Source organism: Meriones unguiculatus, assembly GCF_030254825.1.
Source record: "Meriones unguiculatus strain TT.TT164.6M chromosome 13 unlocalized genomic scaffold, Bangor_MerUng_6.1 Chr13_unordered_Scaffold_34, whole genome shotgun sequence".
Classification (NCBI taxonomy): domain Eukaryota; kingdom Metazoa; phylum Chordata; class Mammalia; order Rodentia; family Muridae; genus Meriones; species Meriones unguiculatus.
Window position 1 is genome coordinate 5,721,412 of NW_026843646.1, and position 27,026 is coordinate 5,748,437.

Genomic DNA, 27,026 nt, shown 5'->3' on the forward strand with positions numbered 1-27,026 from the left:
ACATAGTACTAGAAGTTCTAGCTAGAGCAGTAAAATAACTAAAGGAAATGAAGGAGATACAAAGCAGAAAGGAAGAAGTCAAAGTATCACTATTCACAAATGATATGACAAGTACACATGAGTGACCCTAAAAATTCTATCAGAGAACTACTACAGCTGATAAACACCTTCAGCAAAGTGGCTGGATACAAAGTTACCAAAAAATATCTGAAACCCTCTTGTATATAAAAGACAAGAGGGCTGAGAAAGAAATTAGGGAAAAAAAAAACAACAACCTTGCAATAGCCACAAATAACATAAAGTGCACTGGTGTGACTAAACAAGCAAGTGAAAAATCTGTATAAAAAAACCTTCAAGTCTTTGAAGAAAGAAATTGAAGAAGATATCATAAAATGGAATGATCCCCCATACTCATGGATCAGTAGGAATAACAGCAAAATGGTCATCCTACCAAAAGAAATGTAGAGATTCAATGCAATTTCCATCAAAATACCAACACAATTGTTTACAAACCTTGAAAGAACAATTCTCAACATCACATAAAAACACAAAAAAAAAAAAGCCAGAATAGTTAAAAGAATCCAGTACAATAAAAAAACTTCTGGAGGTATCTCCATCCTAGATCTCAAGGTGTACTACAGAGAAACAGTAAAAACAGTGTGGTACTGGCATAGAAACATACTCGTGGATCAATGGAATTGAATCAAAGACCCAGAAATAAACCCACACAACTACAGCGCCTGATTTTTGACAAAGAAGGCAAAACTAATCAATGGAAAAAGAACATCTTCAACCAATGGTGCTTCTCTAACTGGATGTCCACATATAGAAAGATACAAATAGATCCATATTTATCACTCTGCACAAAAGTAAAGTCCTTGTGGATTAAATACCTCAGCATAAAACTAATACTTTTAATATGTTATTTAAAAAAGTGAGGAAGAAGCTTGAACACATTGGCACAAAAGAGAACTTCCTGAGCAGAACACCAGCAGCACAAGCTCTAAGATAAAAAATCAATAAATGGGATTTCATGAAACTTAAAAGCTTCTCTGAAGCAAAGGACGCTGTCAGCAGAAAAAATGATGGTGTACAGACTGGGAAAGGATCTTCACCAACTCTACATCTGACAGAAGGCTAATATCTAGAATATATAAATAACCCAACAAATCAAATTATCCAATTTAAAATAGGGTTCAGAGCTAAACACAAATTCTCAACGGAGGAATATTGAATGGTGTACAAACACTTAAAAATGCTCAACGTACTTAAAAATCTGAGAAATGAAAGTCAAAATGACTCTGAGACTCCACCTCACACCCATCAGAATGGCTAAGATCAAAAACTCAAGGGGCAACACATGCTGGAGAGGATGTGCAAAAAGGAGAACCCTCCTCTATTGCTGGTAGAATGTAAACTTGTACAACCACTTTGGAAATCAGTCTGGCGCTTTCTCAGAAAACTGGAAATACTGCTACCCCAAGACTCAGCTAAACACCTCCTAGCCATATCAGAAAGATGCTGAACCATACAACAAGGGCATTTGCTCAACTATGACTATAACAGCTTTATTCACAATAGCCAGAAACTGGACTCAAACTAGATGTCCCTCAATAGGGGAATGGATACAGAAATTGTGGTTCATTTACACAAGGAAATACTACTCAGGTATTAAAAACAAGGAAATCATGAAATTTGCAGGCAAATGGATGAAACTAAAAAAGATAACCCTGAGTGATGTATCCCAGAAGCAGAAATACATGTATGGTATATATTCACTTATAAGTGGAAATTACCCATACAATATAGATTGGACATACTAAAATCTACAGACTTTTAAAAGCTAAAGTACAAGGAGGAACATAGGGAAGATGCTTAATTCTCATTCAGAAAAGAAAACAGGATAGACGCCAGAACCCATAGAAGAGAGAGAACAGGATAGGAGCCTTCCACAGATGAACACTAAGTGACTCCACCCAACAGGTGATTGAAGCAGATGAAGAGACCCACAGCAAAATTTTGTATAAAGCACAAAAAGTCTTATTGAAGAAGTGGGAGATAGAAAGACCTAAAGGGGACAGGAGTCGCACAAGGAGATCAACAAAGCAAAAAAAAAAAAAAAAAAAAAAAAAAAAAAATCTGGGTCCCGGGGCCCTGCAGAGACTGATGCATCAACCAAAGAGCATGAGAAGACTTAGACCCCCTGCTCAGATGTAGCCCATAGACAGCTCAGTCTCCATATGGGATTCCTAGTAAGGGGAGAAGAGACAGTCTCTGAACTTGGTTGCCTGCTTCTTGATCACTTCTCCCTGTTGGGGCCACCTAGACAGCCTACAGATGAATAGGATACAGGGAGTCTTAATGGAACCTGATAAGCTAGGGTCTGATAGGATATTTCTTATCAGAGTACTACAGAAGAAGGATAGGGGAGGAGGAGGGAGAGATAGTAGGACATAGAGTAGATGAGGGAGGGGGCTACAATTGGGACACAAAGTGTTCAAATTGTAAAAATTAATGATAAACATGGGTGACCAAATGAAGCATAAATAAGACACAATTTACTGAGAAACTCACAAAAAATACTCACCATCTTTAATCATAGATCTAGCTAGAAAAAAAAACCTTAGGCAACCATTACCTCAAATGACAAATAATGTATGTTTAGTGTCCTTCTTGGTACTATAGTAAAAGAGAATGTGATAGGGTACATACAATCTCATTGGAAATCTTTCTTCATGGACTGAACATGGAGTGACTTGTAGGAGTTGAGATGTTGATTTATTTTCTCCCCACAGATCAGCAGGAATGTATCCCTTGCTGAATTCAAGAGTACCCAAACCTTGAGAGAAACAAGTGCCTGCCCATGGCAGTGACCTTCCTGTCCTTAAAGGATCCTCTTGGCTTGGTCCTGGTCTGCATGGCTCTGTGCTTATCTGTTAGCACAGCTGTCATGTTGGGGATCTTTCTCAAGCACCATGACTCACCCATCATTAAGTCTAATAACCGGACTATAATAAAATACATTAGTGTCTTCAATGAAATTATTTACCCCTACTCTTAGTAAGTTTACATAAAATGTATATCTAACCATAACCAAAAGAGTTCTCCATTTAAGCAATGTTATATAGATACACTCTATTTCAGGATAGAAACTACTTCTGAAAACACATTTTAGTAAGTTATACATGTTACTTTTTAGTTTGTGGGCAATATAAGTATTCAAATTTTAATTACATAATAGTAATTGTGATAAATAATACAGGTACTATATATTTTTCCCTTAGTATTTTATTTTTCCAGAGGAAACAGGAATTAGGTTGACAGTTGACATCTTCTGTTGAACAGGCAAAAATCTGGATCTCTGGGAAAGGGAGCTTGCAAAATTATACATCCACAGCGGAAATCGGTGTGCAGAATTCTCAAAATGATAAAACTAAATCTATCATATAAGCCACTTATAACTTTCCTTCACATAAAAACAATGGACTTAACATTATTCCATCAAAAATATTGTATCAACCATGCTCGTTGCTATTCTACTCAAAATAAGTACAAACTGGGAACACATAAATATTCTTCAACTGATAGATAAATGAAATGGTGTGCACATAAATAGGTAGAAATATAAGTGATGATATTGATTTAGGTAACTCAGATCCAGAAAACAGATATCACATGTCCTGTCTACTCTGAACCATGTAGTTCTAGATCTTCAGTTGTGAATATTCAACCTACCATGAAAGAAAAGAAAGAGGGTGGCGAAAGACTGGGGACCAGCCTCAGCAGTTGATAGTTTCAAGAGAGGAAGGAAGAATAAGGCAAGGCAGAAATGAGTCAGGCATGGTTGTCCAAAGAAACTTATAGTCTTGACTGACTGGCAGTCAGAGTACTTCTTTATTTAGACATAGTTCAATAATAAAAGATAGATTCACATTGTTCTAAAACATAGATGATATTTTTTTTTGTTCCCAGACAGGTGTTTTAACTGTCTCTTGGTCATAAATTTAGTCATCAGTGATAAACATTATCTTTTTACTATCATTTTTCTTCACCAATCCCATAACCTGACATTTTTGAGAATCTGGAGGCATATTTGCCACAGCCTGAAACCCCATTCTCAGGTTGGACACATTCTCAAATTCAATGGCAATAGGTAGAAAATCTTCAAGCCAGCCTGGGCATATTGCTTTGTCCCAAGAAGTATATTATCATATTTTAATGGACAGCCTCATGAAAAACAATTTATGGCAAAGCAGCAACAGTTGTTATTCAATTCCTGGCATAATGCATTGTCTATACCTCATATCTTTGTAGAATTTACTTATGTGCTAAATCTAAGTATTCTTTCATTATTTTGGTCATACAACACCACAGTGTTACTGTGAAAACTGATATTTCTAGGAAAAGGAGGTCCTAATACCTCACTTTAAAAATCATTTTTATAAAACATTCTTTGTCCATCATTATAGACCCTACTGTAAGGTGATGATGTCTCCAGCCATTCATTTACATCTTTATCTAATCATTGAGAACATACCATATGTAACTCCTAATCTTATATGCCAAGTAATCATCTGAGGATACAGAAGTACAAGGAATTTAATCTCAAATATTATCAACTTTCCAAGCTCTAGAAACTTTGTTTGCCTTTTTAAGAGTATGTTGTTCTGATTATTTTCTTCTTGAGGAAGCACAGTGGTAGGTTTTGCAAGACTATCTTGGAGCTGAAGTCTCATAAGGAGTTTTCTGCCATTTTTATGTGAGTTACAACTTCCATGAGGAAGACATTCATGTAGGGCCAAATAATTGATATTCCCCCTAAAAATGAGAGTAGCAGTATGCTCAGGATTTTTCTGGGGTATCTTAGAAGCAGTATCACAGAGTGAAGGCATAAATGATTCATTAAAAATTTTCCCGTTGCTCCAATGTCCCCAGGTTGTACTTGTATTGAAAACCCTCTAAGCATGTAACAAGTGGAGAATAAGACCAAGCCTGAAAGATAGCATTAAGTATATTGTAACATGCAGCTCAGCTCTGCTTGATCTTTGTCAAATAGCTGTGCTGACTTCATGGCTTTAACTGTATATGAACTTTGGTGAGGTTTTAATCCATTTGGAGGTGACTTTTGAATGAAAATAAGCATCTATTTCTATGTTTCTACATATAGACATCTATTTTGGTCAGCACCATTTATGAAGATTTTACCTGTTTTTCCAGTGTGCATTTCTAGCTTTCCAGTGTGTATTTCTATTTTTTGTTATAGTACTAGTGTATTTACATAATCAAATATTACTCAGACATTTAAAAAATCAAATCATGAAATGTGAAGGTAAATGCACATTTGCAGGTAACTGGGAGTGAGAGAACCTAGACCCCAAAAGAGAAATAGGGTATGTATTTGTTTTACATATATATTAGTTGCAAGATGCATGATATGAAAGCAACTGAACATATTACCACAGGGGATACATACATATTAAGAACTGGAGGTTAGGGGAGGCAGAGATTTCTCCATAGGAAAGGGAAATAAAATACTTGATACAAATGGAAGGTGGGGTAAAAAGACAGAATTGAAGGGGGTTGGGAAAAGAAGAGGGCAATGAAAACTTAACATGAAAAAAGACAGGTAAAATTAAGGGTCATTTGTTTGATACAGTGGAAACATAATGCAATAGAAACTTTCTAAAATAAATACATATAAGAAGCCAATAAATATGAAATCAGCACACAAAAAGAAAGTCCCAACTGGAAATTTCTTGTCAATAAAGAGAGCATCCAGTACTGGTAATAGTTTATATTTAACTGAGGTATTGGCCAAAGTAGTGTGATTGTAATGCCAAAACAATACAGGCTTTTGCCAAGACTATACACAGCTTTCCACAAATTGACTGCAATGCCGTATTGCTGGAGTCAACACTTACACTTACATGGAACATAGGTAAATAGAGCTTGTGCCTACATAGAACCTTCACACTTACATTCTAGCAATTATGATATGGGAAGTACTCTGCAACTACAAAAGGAGAAATATAAACACTAACCCAGCTACCAAACTTTTGAACTCTAACAATGTCCTACCTGTAAGACATATTAGTGCAAGAGTTGTAGGAGTGAATAACCAATCTATAGTTTGATTTAAGGCCCACTTCACATGATGGAATCCACACCTGACACTGGTTTATTGAACAAGAAAAAGAAATTACATAGCCCAGGGTTCTAGAGAAAAAAACAACAACAAATACTATGTCCTACTAAAAGAAATAAAATGACCATTGACACCATTCTGCTATACTCATAGACCAGGGTCTTATTCTTCCATCATCAAAGAAGCTTCCTCCTGCAGCTGATGGAAACAAATTCAGAGACTCATAGAGAAAATAGATATTCAGTGAGAGACCTCAGAATACTCAAGTAGAAATGGAAATTTTCCATCAAATTCATGCCCTCCACGGTCGTTGTAATTCAGCCAAAAGAGTGTAACAGAGAGAAAGGATACCAAAGAAGAAAGCACTATAAATTAAGATGACTGAAGCATATATAAATTGTGAGATACTGAGGCAGCATGCACTAGGCCTTTTAATATTCTGCACCAGATGTGGTTATACAGCTGAAATGAGAAGTGCACAACTGGCTTTGTCCCAACCCTTATCTCTAATTGATAAGCACTTGCAAATGAAAGCGTAGGTTTCTCCAAGGGACACTCATTTTATCCAAGGGACTTCTCTTAATTGTACATTTAAGAGTACACTCCAAAAAGTAGATGCCCAAAAAATTTACTCACTGGCACATTTGGATTTGATGTCCTATAATTCTCGCATGCATTTTAAAAATTTTATTATAGTTCTCATTTTAATTTGCTGAAGATTTTTTGTTAATTTTTTAACTTTTATTAATTTCACTTTATTCACTTTGTATCCCCCCATAAACTCCTCCCTCCTACCCTCCTAATCCCACTTTCCCTCCCCCTTCTTCACACACGCCCCTCCCCAAGTCCACTGATAGGGGAAGTCTTCCTCCCCTATCATATTCTAGCCTACCTTATCAGGTCTCAACAGGAACGGCTGCACTTTCTTCCTCTGTGGCCTGGAAAGGCAGAACCTCCCAGGAGTAGGTGATCCTACTCCTGAGGCAGCCACTGAGTTCATGTCAAAGACAGCCCCTGTTACCCTTCATAGGGAACTCACAAGGAGACAGACACTTATGGGCTACATCTGAGCAGGGGTTCTAGGTGTTCTTTATGCATGGTCCTTGTTTGGAACAGGAACCCCTGGGACCACATTTTTGGTTCAGTTGGCCTTCTTGTGGAGTTCCTTTCTCATTCAGGTTTTTCTATCTCCTGAATCTTCCATTTCAGTCCATGCTCTATGCTCAAAGTTTGGTTATGAGTCTAACCATCTGTTTCAATACCTTGCTATGTATATTATTTCAGAGGCCCTCTCTGGTAGGTTCCTGCTCTGTTCTCTGTCTTCAACCATTACCAATGTCTATACCATTTGCCCTTCTGAATGAGGATTAAGCAACCTCCATAGGATCCTAGGAACAACAGTTGTTCCCTAGGAACAACAGTTTAGCTCAATTAGAAGTATAGATTTCAGTATTTTTAATCCTGTATTATACAACTAATATACACTAATAAGTGAGTTTATACCACGAGTGTCTTTCTGCTTCCGGATACCTCACTCAGGATGATCTTTTCTAGTTGCATCCATTTGCCTGCTGATTTCCTTGTTTTTAACTGCTGAGTAGAATTGCATTGTGTAAATGTACTACAAATTCTGTATCCATTCCTCAGCTGTGGTACATCTAGGTTGTTTTCAGATTCTGGCTATTATAAAAAAATGCTGTTATGAGTATAGTTTAGCAAATGTCCTTGTATGGTTGATAATATACTGAATATATGCCCAGGGGTGGTATAACTGAATGTTGAAGTAATACTATTCATAAATTTCTGAGAAAGCACCAGATTTATTTCCAAAGTGGCTGTACAAGTTTACATTCCCATCAGCAATGTAGGAGTGTTCCCTTTTCTCCGCATCCAGTCCAGCTTGTATTGTAGATGATGTGATAATACACATGAATGACCTTAAATATTCAAACAGGGAACTCCTACAGCTGATAAACACCTTCAGCAAAATGGCTGGATACAAAATTAAATTTAAAAAAATCTGAAGCCCTCCTGTATACAAAAGAGAAATGGGTTCAGAAAGAAATTAGGGAAACAAAACCCCTTCACAAAAGCTACAAACAACATAAAGTACCTTGGTGTGACTCTAACCAAGCAAGTGAAAGACTTATATGAAAAAAAAGAACTTCAAGGAAGATATCAGAAGATTTTCCATGCTCCAGGATTGATAGGATTAATATATTAAAAAATAGCCACTCTACCAAAAGAAATCTAAAGACTCAATGCAATTCCAATCAAAATACCAGCACAACTCATTACAGACCTTGAAAGAACAATTCTCAGTTTCATATGGAAAAACCAAAAACCCAGAATTGATTTAAAAAAATGCCTATACAATAAAAGATTTTCTGGAGGTATTTTCATCCAAGATCCCAAGTAGTACCATAATGCAACAGTAATAAAAAAATGGCATGGTACTGGCACCTGTACTTTAAATCTTGAAGGGGTGTGCATCGACTCATTAATCAATTTTTATTAAATCATATCAAGAAGCTGAGAGAAAAAAAACAAATATAGAGGATTCAATTGCTGTCTCAGTTACAGGCCCAACATGAGGGTGCCCAGGCAGCCAATGCTATTTTGGGCTATTATTTTGGCTCATCAACCTTAAAACATCCCTGGCTTTACTATTAATAATGTAGTTTTCTTAACTTTAAATTTTTCTCTAAGATTTTTTACATCAGAGCCATTATCAAAAACATCTTCCCTGTCCTTGTTAAACAATCTACTTTTCCAAATTCTTTCTAAGTATAATGGTCATGGCTAACAATCTAATCTATGGCTCCTTTCAAGGGCAGTGGTTAATTCATTAATCTGCTCCAGTAAACAGGTGGAAAGAGATCAAACATTGTTAATTTTAAATGCCAGTGATATTGCCCAGTGATGAGATAGAAGACTACTTATGGTTTTCATACAACTCATGTTATAAGGAATATGGGCATCATAAGGACAACAAGCAGAGATATGCTACATAAGAACACAAAGTCCTTCAGAAAATCAGTTCTTGGGATTATGCTTCTCCAAGACAAACTCATCGTAAGTATGCTAACAGGGGAGCAACATTCCATGAGATCTACAGCTGTTTTGCTGTTGCTACTGAATGGCTCTTGACAGAGGCAGGAAGCCAAAATAGTTTGCCTATAGATGGGTAAGAAGGGGGAGTGAGGTTAGCTCAGGCCCTGGGAAGGAGAATTCAGGGTATTGCATGGGCTGTACTAGCCTAGAAGACCAGATAACTTGGAAGGAGTGAAGGATTGCTGGGAGAAAATAGCAGGTAGATTTGATTTGGTATGTTAACTAGGAACCTCTGCCATTAGTTCCAGGTTTGAATCCAACTTCTATGGTAACATAAACTTCAGAGAGAGAAGCATGGTCTCCATTGGATAGTGAACTTCAAGTGAGCCCACAGGGAAGAAAGGTGACAAAGACAAAGATTCTGTTTTTTTTTTCTTTTATTTCTATATATCTTCTTTCTTCTCTTTGAGGGAGGGCGGTTACCCAAACTAGACTCAAATTTTTGCTTTTTTGTTTTGTTTTTCTTACTATATTTCATTAATTGTTTTTATTTTTCACAATTTATTTATTATATATGCTGATTGAAGGTCACTCCCTCAACTTATACTGGTCTCTAGACCACTCAAAAGGGGAGTTCCTCTCTTCTGCCATCCACCCATATATCATCAGAACAGTACTCAGCTATTAAAAACAGAGAAATAAAATTTCTGCTCTTATTTCTTTTTCATGGGCCACTGTACTCACCTCAGAAGATTTCATACCATGAAGCTTGCCTGCAACCTTACCGTGAAATAAACACTAAGTATAACTCATTTTAAAAAGTCCCACCCCAAGACACTGTTTGATTGACCATTTCACATCCAGAAATATGTGAACTTTGAAATGCTATGAAGTCTGAAACATTTTATCACAGGCATTTCAGAGAATGTGATTCTCATGCTGCCTGGAGGGCTGTTTCCCACCAGCCCAGGAAGGCATGAGGGGCAGAAGATGAATAGTATAAAGCTTGGAAAGCCTGCAAGCATAAAAGTGGTCAGCCACTCTGGGAACCACCTCAGAATGTAAGCTCAATTTAAATTCTAGAAAAGAGAAAACAGAGGCTTATAGCCCTTGGGGAGTGCCTCGGATGCTCCAAGCATAGGTTTAGATAATTGTTTAATACTAGGCAATTCAAGTATGCTCAATTTGCATTAAACAGCACATTCCTATTATATGAATAAGAAGAACAAGAACACAGAACCAAATTATCCTATATTTGAAGGGAGGGGAGAGTTATCAGGGATCTGTGTCAAAGGCTATCTATAAAATTTGATTGGTGGTGTCTGTGTCTAAAGACACTCTCCAGATGAAGTCAGGCAGAGAAAACTCACCCTTGACATGGTTACACATCTAGGCCAGAAGCAGGGTCATACATGGAAAAGAAAGCCTCCTCCCTCATATCTCAAAATTCAATCTGGGTTGTGATGTTTTTCAATAGTACCACTGGAACAATAGGTACGCATACACAAAGAAACTTCTACAGGCTACCACTGTTGTGATACTCTCAGAGAACTTCCTGGCTGGTGTTAGTTCACCATTCCCTACATATTCATCCACGGGACTAAAAGTTTCTTGTGTAAAGTGAGGCGATTGAAAACAGTAAATACTGAGAAAAAGGATTATCAGTAAGTCTTCCCTAAATACTTTGTTACATATTTGTTTGTAATTGATATTTACCATTGCATTCTTTTTAAAAATAAGTTTATTTAATTTACATTCCAATCATAGTCTCCCTCCCTTCTCTCCCCTGGCACTATCCTCCATTCCTATTGCCCTTATTCCCTTTCCCCTTCAGAAAACAGAGGTTATTTCCTTTGAGCTAGTTTTTCAGTTCTGTTGGATCTCAGCGGAACAAAGAACACAAAGGCATTTCCACATTGCTTATCGTCACAGAATTCCTCTCCAGTAAGGATACTTTTATGATGATGATGACTCTAGATTTGTGCAAGGCCTCACGATTTTAACATATTTGTAAGTTCTCTCCAGTATGAATCCTTTCATGATGATGAAAATTATAGAAATATGGAATGGTTTCACCATGTTAAAAGCAGTCGTAGGCTTTCTGTCCATTAGGATTTCTTTCATGAGTGTGAAGATGACTCTGAAGTGCAAAAGTTTATTCACATTGGTTGCAGTCATACAGTCTCTTTCCAGTATGTGTTCTTTTATGTATTAAAAGATATTATATGCAATCACTTTGCCACATAGTTATATTCATATGGTTTCCCTCCAGAATGTGTTGTTGTCTTAGGAAATAACTGTTACATGCAAAGGCTTTATCACACTAATTATCCTCACTAGGCTTCTCTCCACTGTGTGTTTTTTTTTGTGTGTTTTTTCATGTTTTTTGGGGACTACTCTCCTGTGCAAAGGCTTTACCACATTGGGTATCTTCATAAGGTTTCTTTCTAGTATGTGTTCTTTTATTGCTTATGAGATGACATTTTTGTGCAAAGGCTTTACTTCCCTGGTTACATTCATAAGTTTTCTCTTCAGTGTGCGTTCTTTGATGTCTTATGAGATGACTGTTTTGTGCATAGGCTTTACCACACTGTTTACATTCATAAGGTTTCTCTCCAGTGTGTGTTCTTTTATGGCTTGAGAGAGTACTCTTTTCTGCAAAGGCTTTACCACATTGGTTACATTCATATGGTTTCTCTCCAGTGTGTGTTCTTTTATGTCTTATGAGATGACTGTTTTGTGCAAAGGCTTTACCACATTGGTTACATTCATAAGGTTTCTCTCCAGTGTGTGTTCTTTTATGGCTTACGAGATGACTGTTTTCTGCAAAGGCTTTACCACACTGGTTACATTCATAAGGTTTCTCTCCAGTGTGTGTTCTTTTATGGCTTACGAGATGACTGTTTTCTGCGAAGGCTTTACCACACTGGTTACATTCATACGGTTTCTCTCCAGTGTGTGTTCTTTTATGTCTTATGAGATGACTGTTTTGTGCAAAGGCTTTACCACACTGGTTACATTCATAAGGTTTCTCTCCAGTGTGTGTTCTTTTATGGCTTAAGAGATACCTGTTTACTGCAAAGGGTTTACCACATTGATTACATTTGTAAGGCTTCTCTCCAGTGTGTGTTCTTTTATGCTGTATGAGATCAGTGATATAGGGGAAGGCTTTACCACACAGAGTGCATTTAGAAGGTTTCTCTCCAGTATGACTGCTTTCATGCCTGCAAAGATAATTAGCACATGTGAAAGATTTACCACAGTAATTGCATTACACTAATACAGATATTTCTGTATATGAATTAATTTCATAAGTTGGTCTAATGGTAAAGGATAATCAAATATTAAAGTTTTATCACTTTATTCACATTAATGGTTTTTCCCTTCATTATTGGTATTTTTGAAGATCCCTCTGATGGTAAAAACATTTGTTACATGGTTTACTTTTATACCATCATTTTTCTATAAGAGGTTTTTGTTTTGTATATATGAAGAGTATTGTAAGAATTCAGAGCTTTACCACAGCAATCCCTTTCACAATTGTTTTTTTACTGTATGAATGATACTTCCTTTGCAAAGGGAGCAAGGACAAGCAAAAGAAGTTCCGTTCCAAATTCCAAGTATTCACAGGTATTTTCAGCAGTATGAGTTTGCTGATGAATTTTCAGTGAAGATGCAAAACTAATTAACAGTAACCATTTATCACATTCAGAAAAATCTACTCAAAGTGGGGACTACTAAAAAATCAATTGTTCATGGAGAAAAACAGGTACACTGCTTCTTTCAATATCCCAATGCTCATGTGTCTTAGAAACAATGTGACATATGATATACCTATTTCAATTACAGGAATAATAAAAGATTCCCACATTGAATTAACACAGTTTGTTTTTTGTTCATCATAGACACGTCATACAGGGATTAAGGTTTCTCCACAACAATATTCTGGACTCTCAGAAGCTGTTTCTTTCACTAAACTTTACAATATTACTGCATGAAAATGAGTAACACTGGTTGTACTGTGAAATATTTGCTTATTAGAAGGTTTTGGACACATGCTGATCACCAATTCAATGTGAATACCTCTTACAATATCTGAGTAGATAGAATGAGACTAAACAGATTGGCAGTTCAAGTCAGTAGCTGTAATGTCCACATGATTCATATGGTATTTTCTGTTACAACATGATTTTATTTTCTTCTATCTTAGGAGAGTGACTTGTAAACACAAATCACATACGTAACATTGAAGTACATGGAATTGTGAGAATTTAATGATCATCAGTACACTTAAACCAGTGCTGTTTTAACACTGTTGCTTTTCTTTAAAATTTCTAAGACACAGCCAGGTGTGCTGGTTCATGCCTTTAATCCCAGTACTTGTGGAGGCAGAAGCAGGCAGATCTCTGTGATGTTGAGGTTAGGCTGGTCTAACAAGCAAGTCTAAGTCAAGCCACCGCTACACAGAAAAAAAACTATTTGAAAAACAGAAAATAAAAAAAAAACAGCCAACAAACAAACAAACAAAAAACAAACTTCCAGGACACATTAAAATTTCTTAAGATTCATGTCTGTATCAGTGTGCACATAAAGTTACCTTTTATTACTTGTAGAACTCTGAAAATGTTCTTCAATATTATGTTCATCCCAATTGTAGCCTAAAATATAGAATCAGAAAAAAATATATAATTAAATATAAATATATATTATTGGAAATATTATTATTAAAGCAAAACTTAAATCACTATCTTCTGTGACTCTTAGAAACATGCCTGATTTATTCACCTCATTCCTCCTCATTATCACTTAGAATTACAGAAGAGAATCAATTACAAATTAAGAGGCATCTCCTTATTTTAAAAGTGAAAGAAAATTTACAGCCTTACCTATAGCAGTGAGGTTTTTACAGGTCTCTAGCATCACATCTTTGTAGAGTTGCTTCTGGGAAGGTTCCAGCAAAGCCCACTCTTCTTGGCTGAATTTCACATGCACATCATTGAAGGTCACCGAATGCTAAAATATGCCATGCATTTGTACAACAGAAAGAGTCGCAACAGTATAAATTTATACTTCATTGGTAATATAATCATATAATTCTACTGCTTCTTCCATTTATTTTCTGACACAGAAGTGCTAGTTTTAGACAGTTGGGTTCTGTGCATAAGGTGAAGGAGGGGAGAAGAAAAAGCCTAAAGGTTAGATCATAAGGAAAACCAAAGGCGTGCTTTGAAAACCTGTGTTAAAGGAGTTTCATTAGTTTGTAAGACATGAATATGAAGTAGCCATTAGTTGGGTTCTTGAGCGATCTATGAATCATTTTCAGTTACTTGGGCGAGTAGGTCAGGACCCTGTCATGAGGCAGGTGGAAAGAAAACACACAGTCATCATATTTTATCTGCAACAAATGAGATGTGGCTATCAGGAGACAGTGAACAGATGGGTGGCATCAGTCAAAAGACAACATGGCACTGAATATCTTGTTTTGACCAGGGATCAGAGATGTGGCATATCAGTATGTGAAGAGGGGAGCTCATATAAATGTGGAAGGGAAAGTGGATTACAGTGAATACATGGATAAAAATAATGTGCATGGCAAGCAACAATAATCATAGCTGATAAAATCATTTTTTGAGTGACCAGACAAAAGAAAAGGCATAGGACACATGATTTTTCTTTGATTATTGTTTTGTATATTCTCCTTTCTAAATCATGTATAGTTTATAGGTTAAAAATAAAGAGTAAAACACTTCTCTTAAAAAAAGTGTTAATGTTATCACTAAGTCACTTTAGAAGAAAACTGAATAACGAGGGTTAATTGTGTCATATCTGAACTTTTTGAATAGGATATAGGTTTGGAATAGAAATGGCAATTAATGTGGACAAAGACAGAGAGAAGACATCAAAATAGAAAGAGAGAGACAGACATAGAGATAGAGACACAGAGAGAAATTAACAGGTGAACAGTACAAATTTCACATCAGAGAAATTTATGAAAATTTACTAATGACAAAAAAATGATGGACAAGCTGGATGTATTTTGTCATGCCTTTAATTCCATCACTCAGGAGTCATAGGCAGGTATATCCTATTGAGATGAATGCCAGAATGATCTATGCAAAGATTTCCAGGACAGCCAAAACTATATAGTAAGACAGATCCTCCCTCAAAAGTCAATCAAAAAAACATAAAAGTGTGAAAGAACTCAAAGTCTTTACTGAACCTTCTACAAGGAATTATTCATTCACTCCAGTTGTGTATTCATTTTCCAAAAATCTGTGCTGTCCCAGCTTAAACTGCAACATTAATGATATCTTACTAAAAGGGAATGCATGTTTAAACAGCTAAAAATAGAAAGATGAAAATATCAACAATGTAAATGCTGATCATAAATTAGCAACATAAAACAGGAGAGATGGCTCAGCAGTGAGGAGTTCTTGCTGCTCTTTCAAATAACTGGGCTCAATTGTCAGTGATTGCCTGGGACCCACTACTATCAATTGCTATAAGTTCATGAGTTCTGAAGACATCTTCAGACTACTGTGAGGATTAGGCACACAAGAGGTGCATATTCATGCATACAATCAAAATACTCATATTCAGTAAAAATTAAAAATGGATCCCAGATGGTTGGGCTGATTGCACACTGTGTCTGATAAGCTGGGTAGCAGAGACTTCACAGTGACCAATAGTTGGATCTGTGGGCCCCCAAACACCACTGACTGTGTTTGCAAGGTAAGAAGAAAAGCAATGATGAGGGAAACAATCGGATCCAACCTCAGAGCACCCAGCTAATCTCTGGGAAAGTTCCTGGGATGTTGAAGCAAGAATAAGGTTTTCAAGCAAATGGACCTAAGAAGCAAGCAGGAGTAGCTATTCTAATATCTAATAAAATAGACTTTCAACCAAAATTATTTGAAAGGGATGAGGAAGGGGGGAATCCAAGATGGCGGTGCCAGGAGGACATTGGGTCTGAGGAGTAGGACAGCAATGTTGGTACAGCAACTAAAAGACTGAACTCTGGGCCCTAAAACAACAAATATCCTTTTTCCCAGGTAAGAGGAAACTCCACGGTGTGGGAGTCAGTCAGGTCCACTCTCAGGTCACTCAGCGAGAACTTGGAAGATATCCTGGGTCGCAGGATACACCTTTGTGTCCTGATAACTCTTCCAGACTAAATTATATTCTCCAGGGCACCAGAGACTGGGAGCCCCAGTCTAGAAAAAAAAACAGGAAAGAAGAAAGCAGGACTGACCTCAGGTCACCCAGTCTATCCCTGGAAAGGTCCTGTAGACGGGTTGGTTCACAGCCGCCAGGCCTGAGTGCACCTCCAGCCACTAGCCCTGCATGCCCTACTCTCCATCACAGAACTGTGTGCCCCAGGACACTAGAAGCTGGCTTTCCCTGTCTGGAGAAAACCCGACAGGCAGGGAAACAGCAGGTCGCAGCTTAGAGAACTCACCCAACTCCCCCACACACACTACATCCACCATACCAGGATCATTCTTAGAAAAGTTCTCAGCTTCTTTCCCAGTCACCAGCTTGGAGCCATCATTGGCAAGTGCCTACGTATTCTACACACCACGTCAAAACCACAGACTGGGTCTTCCTATTGGGAGAAAACCCAAAGGTGGGGAAAATATCTGCCCCTACCTCGGGACACCTAGCTCCAAAAAAGTTTCTGGTTATACACAGGCTCCACACTCTAGCCTCTTGCTGTACACATGAGAGTAATGCTCATGTGCCACTGATTACCACTTGAGTACAGGGGAAGAGAGCTCCAAACTCAGACCTCCAGAAGCCTGGGTTCCCTGAGATCAACCCCCAGATACTTCCCCAAGGGACAACCAGTTATCTCTAACTAAACTGACCAAACCCCGGGGCACCCAGGTTACAGAAGCAGCTCACTAAATTTACATCAAGAAACCCAGTAGCAGGGCAGCTGTCTCCAGGACTTATCTGGGTGAGAGGAGAGCCCCCTTGACTAATATAGACCACAATTACCACTCAGGTCTGTACTTCTATGGCAATTCCTGAAAAACACCTGCCATTCAGTGACCGTACCCCAAAAGCTGAGGAGGCCTTCTTTGGGAAAAAGTATCTTCCTGCCAAGGGGATTCTCCACACCACAAGATTCCAGGAAGCACCAGAAACTAACAGCCAACACCTAAGATAGCCAAATGGGTAGAGTGTAAAATCTCAACGAACAAAAGACACAGCAATATGGCATCTCCAGAACCCAGTTATCCTGGGGCAAGTAGCCCTGGACTCACTAGCATAAGTGAAATTCGAGAAGATAACCTTACATCTATGCTTAAGAAGAGAATAAGAGAGGAAACAAATAAACTATGTAAAGAACTAGAGGAAGATAGTCAGTCTATCAAGATCTGCAAAGAAATGGAAGAAGATAAAGACAAACAGATTATGGCCATCCATAAAGAAATATAGGAAGTTCCAGCCAAACAATTTGTGGCCTTTACAGAAGAAATACTTAAATCACTGAAAGAAATTAAAGAAACAGAGGATTGTTCAAACAAACAGCTGAAGGAATTGAAGGAAAATACAGTCAGACAGGTGAAGTAATTCAACAAAACAGCTCAAGATCTGAAGATAGAATTGGAAAAATGAAACAAAACACAAATGAAGGATATTCTGGAGAGAAAGAATTTGGGGAAGAAAACAGGAACTACAGAGGTAAGCACAACCTATTGAGATGGTTATAACTATAAGAGATGGAAGAAAGAATCTCAACTGTGAAAGACACAATAGAAGGAATCGATGTATCCATCAAAGAAAATGTTAAATCTAAAAAAATCTTGACACAGACCATCCAAGAAAACATGAAAAGACAAAACCTAAGAATAATAGGAATAGAGGAAAAAGATTCCCTCCTACAAGGCCCAGAAAATATTTTCAGCAAAATCATAAAAGAAAAAATCCCCAACTTAAGGAAGAAGTCTATAAGAACACAAGAGGCCTACAGAACACCCAATAAAATAGACCAGAAAAGAAAATCCTCCCACCACATAATAATAAAAACAGTAAGTATACAGAACAAAGAAAAATACTAAAAGCTGCAAGGGAAAAAGGCCAAGTAACATATAATGGCAAACCCATCAGAATCACACCTGACTTCTCAACAGAGACTATGAAAGCTAAAAGGGCCTGGTCAGATATCATCCAGACCCTAAGAGAACATAGATTTTAGCCCAGGCTACTATACCCTCATAGACTCTCAGTCTTCATAGATTGAGAAAACAAGATTTTCAACGACAAAAGCAAATTTCAACAATACCTACACACAAATCCAGTGTTACAGAAGACACTAGATGGAAAAATACAACCAAAGAAACCAACTACTTTCAAGAAAACACAGGAAATAATTAATCTCACTACAGCAAAGCAAAAAGTAGCGAAGCACACAAACTTACTATCACAGTCAATATCAAAACCAAAGGATCTAACAGCCACTGGTCATTAATCTCTCTCAATGGATCCAATTCTCCAATAAAAAAGATGCAGACTAACAGAATGGATGCCTAAATAAGACCCAACAATCTGCTGCATACAAGAAACACACCTAAGTCACAAGATATTACCTGAGGGTAAAGTTCTGGTAGACATTTTTCCAAAAAAATGGAACCAAGAATCAAGCAAGAGTAGCCATTCTAATATCGAATAAAATAGAATTTCAACCAAAATTAATAAAAAAAGAGATGGGGAAGGACACTTCATACACATCAAGGGAAAAATTCCACCAGGAAGATATCACAATCCTGAACATCCATGCCCCAAATACAAAGGCACCCATGTTTATAAAAGAAACATTAATAAAACTTAAACCACACATAGATCACCATACATTAATAGTGGGAGACTTCAACACCCCACTCTCAACAAAGAACTGGTTGACAAAACAGAGAAAAAAAGAAACAATATCTCTAACACAGACCATCCAAGAAATCCAGGGGTCATGAATCAAATGGACCTGACAGACATCTACAGAACCTTACACTCAAACACAAAAGGATTTACCTTCTTCTCAGCACCTCATGGAACCTTCTCCAAAACAGACCATATAGTTGATTACAAAGCAAGCCTCAACAGATACAAGAAGATTGAAATAATATCTTGTATCCTATTTGATCACCATGGAATAAAGCTGGACCTTAACAACAACAGAAACATCAAAAAGCCTACACAAACATGGAAACTGAACAACTCACTACTAAATGACAGCTGGGTCAGGGAAGAAATAAAGAAAGAAATTGAAGTATTCCTAGAATTCAATGCAAATGAAGACATCAGATACCCAAACTTATGGGACATGATGAAAGCAGTGCTAAAAGGAAAGTTCATAGCACTGAGTGCCTTCAAGAAGAAATTTGAAACATCTCATTCAAGAAACTTAATGGCTTACCTAAACGCCCCAGGGGGAAAAAAAAAAGCAGACACACAAAAAAGGAATAGATGACTGGAAATAATCAAACTCAGGGCTGAAATCAATCAATTAGAAACAAGTAAAACAATTAAAAGAATCAATGAAACCAAGAGCTTGTTCTTTGAGAAAATGAGGAAGATAGACAAACCCTTAGCAAAACTAATTAAAAGGCAGAGAGACACCATCCAAATTAACAAAATCAGAAAAGTAAAGGGGGAGAAAACAATAGACACTGAGGAAATCCAAACAATTAGGACTTACTTCAAAAGTCTCTATGCCACAAAATTTGAAAATCTAAATAAAATGGACAATTTTCTTGATCAATTCCACTTACCAAAGCTGAATCAAGACCAGGTAAATCAACTAAATAGTCCTATATCTCCTAAGGAAATAGAAGCATTCATCAAAATTCTCAGATTCACGAAAAGCCCAGGGCCAGGTGGTTTCAGTGCAGAATTCTACCAGACCATCAAAGAAGAGCTAACACCAGTTCTCTTCAATCTATTCCACAAAATAAAAACATAAGGAACACTACCAAACTTATTCATTGAAGCCACAGTCACCTTGGTACCTAAAGCTCACAAAGACCCAACAAAGAAAGCGTGTTTCAGGCCAATCTCCCATATGAACATTGATGCAAAAATACTCAACAAAATACTTTGCAAACCGAATACAAGAACACATCAAAGATATCATTCACTATGACCATGTAGGCTTCATTCCAGGCATGCAGGGGTGGTTCAATATACAGAAATCCATCAATGTGATCCACCATATTAACAAACTGAAAGAAAAAAAAACCATATGATAATCTCCTTAGATGCTGAAAATGCATTTGACAAAATCCGGCATCCATTCATGTTTAAAGTATTGGAGATATCAGGGATACAAGGCACATACCTAAATATAGTAAAAGCAATATACAGCAAACCTATAGCCAACATCAAACTAAATGTAGAGAAACTTAAATCAATCCCACCGAAATCAGAAACAAGACAAGGCTGCCCAGTATACCTGAGTGACCCCCAAAATTCTACCAGGGAACTCCTAAAGCTGACAAACACTTTTAGCAAAGTGGTTGTATACAAAATCAACTGAAAAAATAAGTAGCCCTCCTGTATACAAAAGACAAAAGGGCTGAGAAAGAAATTAGGTAAACAACACCCTTCACAATAGTTCCAAAGGACATAAAGTACCTTGGTGGGACCCTAAACAAGGAAGGCACAAACTTGTATGAAAAAAAAATTCAAGTCTCTGAAGAAAGAAATAGAAGAAGATATCAAAAGATGGAAAGATCTCTCATGCTCATGGCTTGGCAGGATTAACATAGTAAAAATGGTCCTCTTACCAAACGCAGTCTACAGATTTAGTATAATTCCCATCAAATTACCAACACAATTCTTTACAGAACTTGAAAGAAAAATTCTCAGCTTCATATGGAATAACAAGAAACCCAGAATTGCTAAAACAATCTTCCATAATAAAAGATCTTCTGGGGGTATCTCCATTCCTGATCTCAAGCTGTACTATAGAGCAACAGTAATAAAAACTGCATGGTACTGGCATAGACACCAACTAGTGGATCAACGGAATCGGATAGAAGTCGCAGAAATACACCCACACACTATGGACTCCTGATTTTTGCCAAAACCATACAATGGAAAAAAGATAGCATCTTCAAGAAATGGTGCTGGTCTAACTGAATGTCTACATGTAGAAAAATGCAAAAAGATCCATATTTATCACTCTGCACAACACTAAAGTTCAGGTGGATCAAAGACCTCAGTATAAAACCAGACATACTAACCCTGTCAGAAGAAAAAGTGAGGAAGAGCCTTGAACTCACTGGAATTGGAGACAGCTTCCTGAACAGAACTTCAACAGTACAGGTTCTAAGAGCAACAATAAATAAATGGGACCTCATGAAACTGAAAACTTCTATAAGTCAAAGGAAACTGTTATCAAAACAAAATGACTCCCTGCAGATTGTGAAAGGATCTTCACCAACCCTATATCTGACAGAAGGTTAATATCCAGTATTTATAAAGATTTCAAGGAGTTAAAGACCAACAAATCAAGTAACCCAAATTAAAAAATGGGGTACAGACCTAAACGGAGAATTCTCAATAAAGGAATATAGAATGGCAGAGAAACACTTAAAAAATGTTCAACATTCTCAGTCATCATGGAAATGCAAATCAAAACCACCCTGAGATTTCACCTTACACACATCAAACTGACTAAGACAAATAACTCAAGTGACAACTCATGCTGGATAGGATTTGGAGAAAGGAGAACCCTCCTTCATTGCTGGTGGGAATGTAAACTTATACAACCACTTTACAAATCAACCTGACACTTTCTCAGACAATTAGAAATAGCACCTCCTCAAGATCCAGCTGTACTCCCTACTCAATGAAATCTAGGTCAGGGAAGAAATAAAGAAAGAACTTCCTACAATTCAATGAAAATGAAGGTACATCATACCCAAACTGCAATGAAAGCAGTCCTAAGAGGGGTTTTAATAGCACTAAAGGCCTTCATAAGCTACTGGAGACATCCCATTCAAGCAACTGAATGGCACACTTGAAAGCCCTAGAAAAAAGAAGCAGACACACCCAACAGGAGTAGACTACTAGGACTAACCAAACTCAGGGCTGAAATTAATAAATTAAAAACAAAGAGAATAATTCAAAGAATCAACAAAACCAAGAGCTAGTTCTTTGAGAAAATCAAATATATAGACAAACTTTTGGTCAAACTAAGTAAATGGCAGAAAGACACTATCCAAATCAACAGTCAGAAAGGAAGAGAGAGAGAGAAAGATAACAAACACTGAGAAAATCCAAAGAACCATTAGACCTTATGTCAAAACCTATATGCTGCAAAATTTAAAAACCTAAATGAAATATACAATTCTCTTGTTAGATTCCACTTACCAAAGTTGAATCAAAAGCAGGTAAAGATATTAAATAGTCTTTTACTGCCTAAGGGAATAGAAGCAGCCATCTAAATACTTGCAACCAAAAAAAGCCAAGAGTGAGATGATTTCAGAGCAGAATTATACAAGACCATCAATGAAGAGTCAATATTGATATTCTTCAAATTATTCCACAAAATAGAAATGGACACAACATGACCAAACTCCTTTTGTAAGACCACAGTCACCTTGATCAATCCTCAAAGACCCCAAAAAGAAAGAGAAATTCAGACCAATCTCTTTTATGAACAATGATGCAAAAATACTCAATAAAATAATCACAAACCAAATCCAAGAACATATCAAACATATCATCCACCATTACCAAGTAGGCTTCATCCCAGGCATGCAGGAATAATTCAATATAGGGAATCTTAATCCATCATATAAACAAATTGAAAAAAAGGATCATTTCCTTAGATGCTGAAAAAACATTTGACAATATCCAACAGTTATTCTTGTTTAAAGTCTTGGAGAGACTGGGGACAGAGGCACAGATCTAAAAATAGTAAAGACAATATACAGCAATCCTATAGCTATCATCAAACTAAATGGAAAGAAAGTTTAATCAATTCCACTGAACTCAGGGACAAGACAAGGCCACACACTCTCTCCAAATCTCTTCAGTACAGTACTCAAAGTTCTATCTAGGGCAATAAGAAAACTAAAGGAGATCAAGGGGATACAAATTGATAAGGAAGAAGTCAAAATATTGCTATTCACATATATGACATTATATAAAAGTGACCCCAAATATTCTACTGTAGGGAACTCCTACAGTTGAAAAACACTTTATCAAAGTGGTTGGATATAAACTTAACTAAAAAAAAATCAGTAGCACTCCTGTATGCAAAAGACAAATGGATTGAGAAAGAATTAGGAGAACAACACCCTTCACAATAGGCAGGAAAAAAAAAACATAATGTACCTTGGAGTTATCCTCAACAAGCAAGTGAAAAACCTACATGAAAAAAAAAAAACTTTAAGCCTCTGAAGAAGGAAATTGAAAAAGATAACAGAAGATAGAAATATCTCTCATGCTGATGGGTCAGAAGGATCAACATAGTAAAAATTGCTATCATACCAAAAACAATCTATAGATTAAATGATATTCCCATCAAAATACCAACACAATTCCTTAAGAAACTTGAAAAAAAATTATCAGCTTCATATGGAAAAATAAAAAAAGCCAGAATAGCTAAAACAGTCCTGAACTAAAGCAGATCTTCAGTAGGTATCACCATCCCTGATCTCAAGCTCTACTATAAATCAATAGTAATAAAAAAAGCACGGTACTGAAATAAAATCAGAATGGTGGATGAATGGAATTGAAGTGAACACTCATAAATAAACCCACACACCTATGGACACTTGACTTTTGACAAAGAAGCCAAAACCATGCAATGGAAAAAGGACAGCATCTTCAACAAATGGTGCTGGTCTAACTGGAAGTCTACATGTAGAAAAATGAAAATAGATCCATATTTATCACCCTGCATCAAACTACAGTCCAAGTTGTCCTATGACCTCAACATAAAACAAGATACACTAAATCTGTTAGAAGAAAAAGTGGGAAAGAGCCTTGATCTCATTGGCATTGATTATAAATTCCTCAACAGAACACCAAAAACACTGGCTCTAAGATCAAGAATTAATGAATAGGATCTCATGAAACAAAAAGCTTCTATGAAGCAAAGAACTCTGTCAATAGAATAACATGACCACCTACAGCCTGGCAAAAGATCTTCACCAACCCTACATACAACTGAAAGAGCTAATAAACAATATATATAAAGAGCTGAAGAAATTAAACTCCAATAATCCAAATAATCCAATTTAAAACTGGGGTACAGAACTATACAGAGATTTCTCCACAGAGGAATATCAAATGGTGGACATTAAATGCTCAATATCTGTAGTCATCATGGAAATGCAAATGACATTCCATCTTAAACCCATCATGGCTAAGGTCAAAACGTGAAGTGACAGCAAGCTAATGAGAATGTGGAGAAAGAGGAATACTCCTCCATTGCTGGTGGGAGTGCAAACTTATACAACTACTTTAGAAATCAATCTGATGCTTTCTCAGACATTGAAAATAGTGTTACTTCAAGACCCAGCTCTACCATTCCTGGGAATATATCAAAAAGATGCTCCACCATTCAACAAAAATATTTGTTCAACTGTGTTCATAACATCTATATTCATAATAGCAATAACAGGGAAACAAACTACATGTCTCTCAACCAAACCATTGTTTTACAGAAATTGTGGTACATTCACACAATGGAATGCACCACGGGTATTTAAAAAAAAAAAAAAAAAAAAAAAAAAAAAAAAAAAAAAACAAGGAAACTATAAAATTTTCAGGCAAGTAGATGGAACTAGAAATGATCATCCTAAGTGAGTTATTCCAAAACCAGAAAGACATGCATGGTATATACTCACTTGTAAATGGATAATGGCCATAATATAGGATAAACATACTACAATCTACAGACCTAAAGGAGCTAAATAAAAAGGAGGACCCTATGAAGGATGCTCAATTCTTATGCAAAAGTGCAAATAGAGTCGACACCAGACGTGACTGAGGAGAGGGAAGAGGATGAGAGCCTAACATACATATCCTCCAAAAGACTCTGCCCAGCAGGGGTTTGAAGCAGATGCTAAGATTCACAGCCAAACTTTGGGTAAGGCACAGGGAATCATAGGAAAGAGTGGGAGGATAGAATATAGAAAGACCCAGAGCTGGCAGGACCTCCATAAGAAGACCAACAAGAACAACAAATCTGGGCCCATGGGAACTTAGAGAGATTGATGGACCCACCAAAGATCATTCATGAAGAGGAACCAGACCCCTGCTCAGATGTAGCTGATAGGCAGCTCAGTCTCCATGTTCGATCCATAGTAAGGGGAGAAGGTGCTGGCTCTGACATGGACTCTGTTGTCTGCTATTTGATCACTTCCCCTTGGTAGAGGGGGGATTGCTATGCCACAGAGGAAGAGGATGCAGACAGTCCTACTGAGACTTGATAGGCTGGGTTCAGATGGTAGGAGAGGAGGGCTCCCTGTATCTGAGCTATAGGAAATGGGATAAGGGGAAAGAAGAATGGAGGGTGAGACTAGGAAGAGACAAGGAAGAGGATTACAATTGGGATGTTAAGTGGGTAAATTACTTTTTAATTCAAGTAATTAATTTTTGACAATGTGTTCACTTTGTATCCTTGCCATAGCCCCCTCCCTCATCTCCTTCCAGTCCCTCCCACCCTCCTTCTTCTCCCCCTATGCCCTTTCTCTAGTCTCCTAATTGGGGAGGAACTCCTCATCTTCTAGCTTATCAGGTCTCATCAAGGATGGCTGCATCATCTTCCTCTGTGGCCTTGAAAGGCTGCACCACCAAGAAGGAGGTGATCAAAGACTTGTGTTCATGTCAGAGAATAAATTTTAAAAAAACAATTTAAATTAAAAATAAATTAAATGTGAATAAAGCAAACAAATAAAATAAAAAAGCAGGCAAGAAGAGTGTCACACACCTACAATTCAATGACCCAGAAAGCTCAGATAGTGTTAGTGTCATGAATAAATGCCATCCTAAGAAATTAAATATACTCCCTGCTAAATTTCAAATGCAAGATATGGGTGAAGATCAGCACAAAAACCTATGCTTACATATACAAAACAAAACAAAACAAAATAAAATATCTAAAACCCTATATTCCAGACTCAGCATCCAATGATGGTGATGTTGATGCCAGGCATGTTGGCCTAAATTTAATTCCAACACTCGATTGGAGTTAGAGCTGTAAGTTCAAAACCAGCCTGGTCTACATATAAACTTTAGGACAGCCAGGGCTACACAGAAACTTTTTCTTCATTGTCAAAAACAGAAACACCATCTTTTCTGGGAGCTTTTTTTATTCAATCGAATACGTTCTGACCAAATTCACTATAGGCTTATTGTCATCCCATGATGAAAATGTAGTCTAACTTCAGTGATCCTAAAATTCTGCAATAGCTCATACGCGGTTCAAATGTTCACAGTCTCTTCTGACACACAAGAGAATCTCTTGGGTGCCACATCTTGTAACATTAGAAGCAAGTTACATTATTCCAATATAGATGCACAGAATATCCCTTTCCCATTCTTGTAGAGAGGAATTGTGTACATATTGAGGGAAGACTGGACCAAGGAAAGAAGATCAGCAAGGAAAACAATAAATCCTGATGCTGTTTGAAAAGGTTTAAGTGGTCCTATCTCTGAAACATCTCATACATCCCCAAGATTGCTTACTTCCACTCCCTATAGGCAACAATATATGGTAGGTGTCTCCTGACTTAGGTATCTAAACATCTTGTAGTGTCAAGATACAACTCAGTCTTCACCCTCACTGCTTCATGCAATGAAACTT

At 37.1% G+C, this 27,026-nt stretch overlaps 1 pseudogene; it reads right to left on the minus strand.

Moving 5' to 3' along the window:
• LOC132650908 (zinc finger protein 431-like) overlaps positions 1 to 27,026 on the minus strand; it is an 80,628-nt pseudogene that overhangs the window by 17,589 nt on the left and 36,013 nt on the right.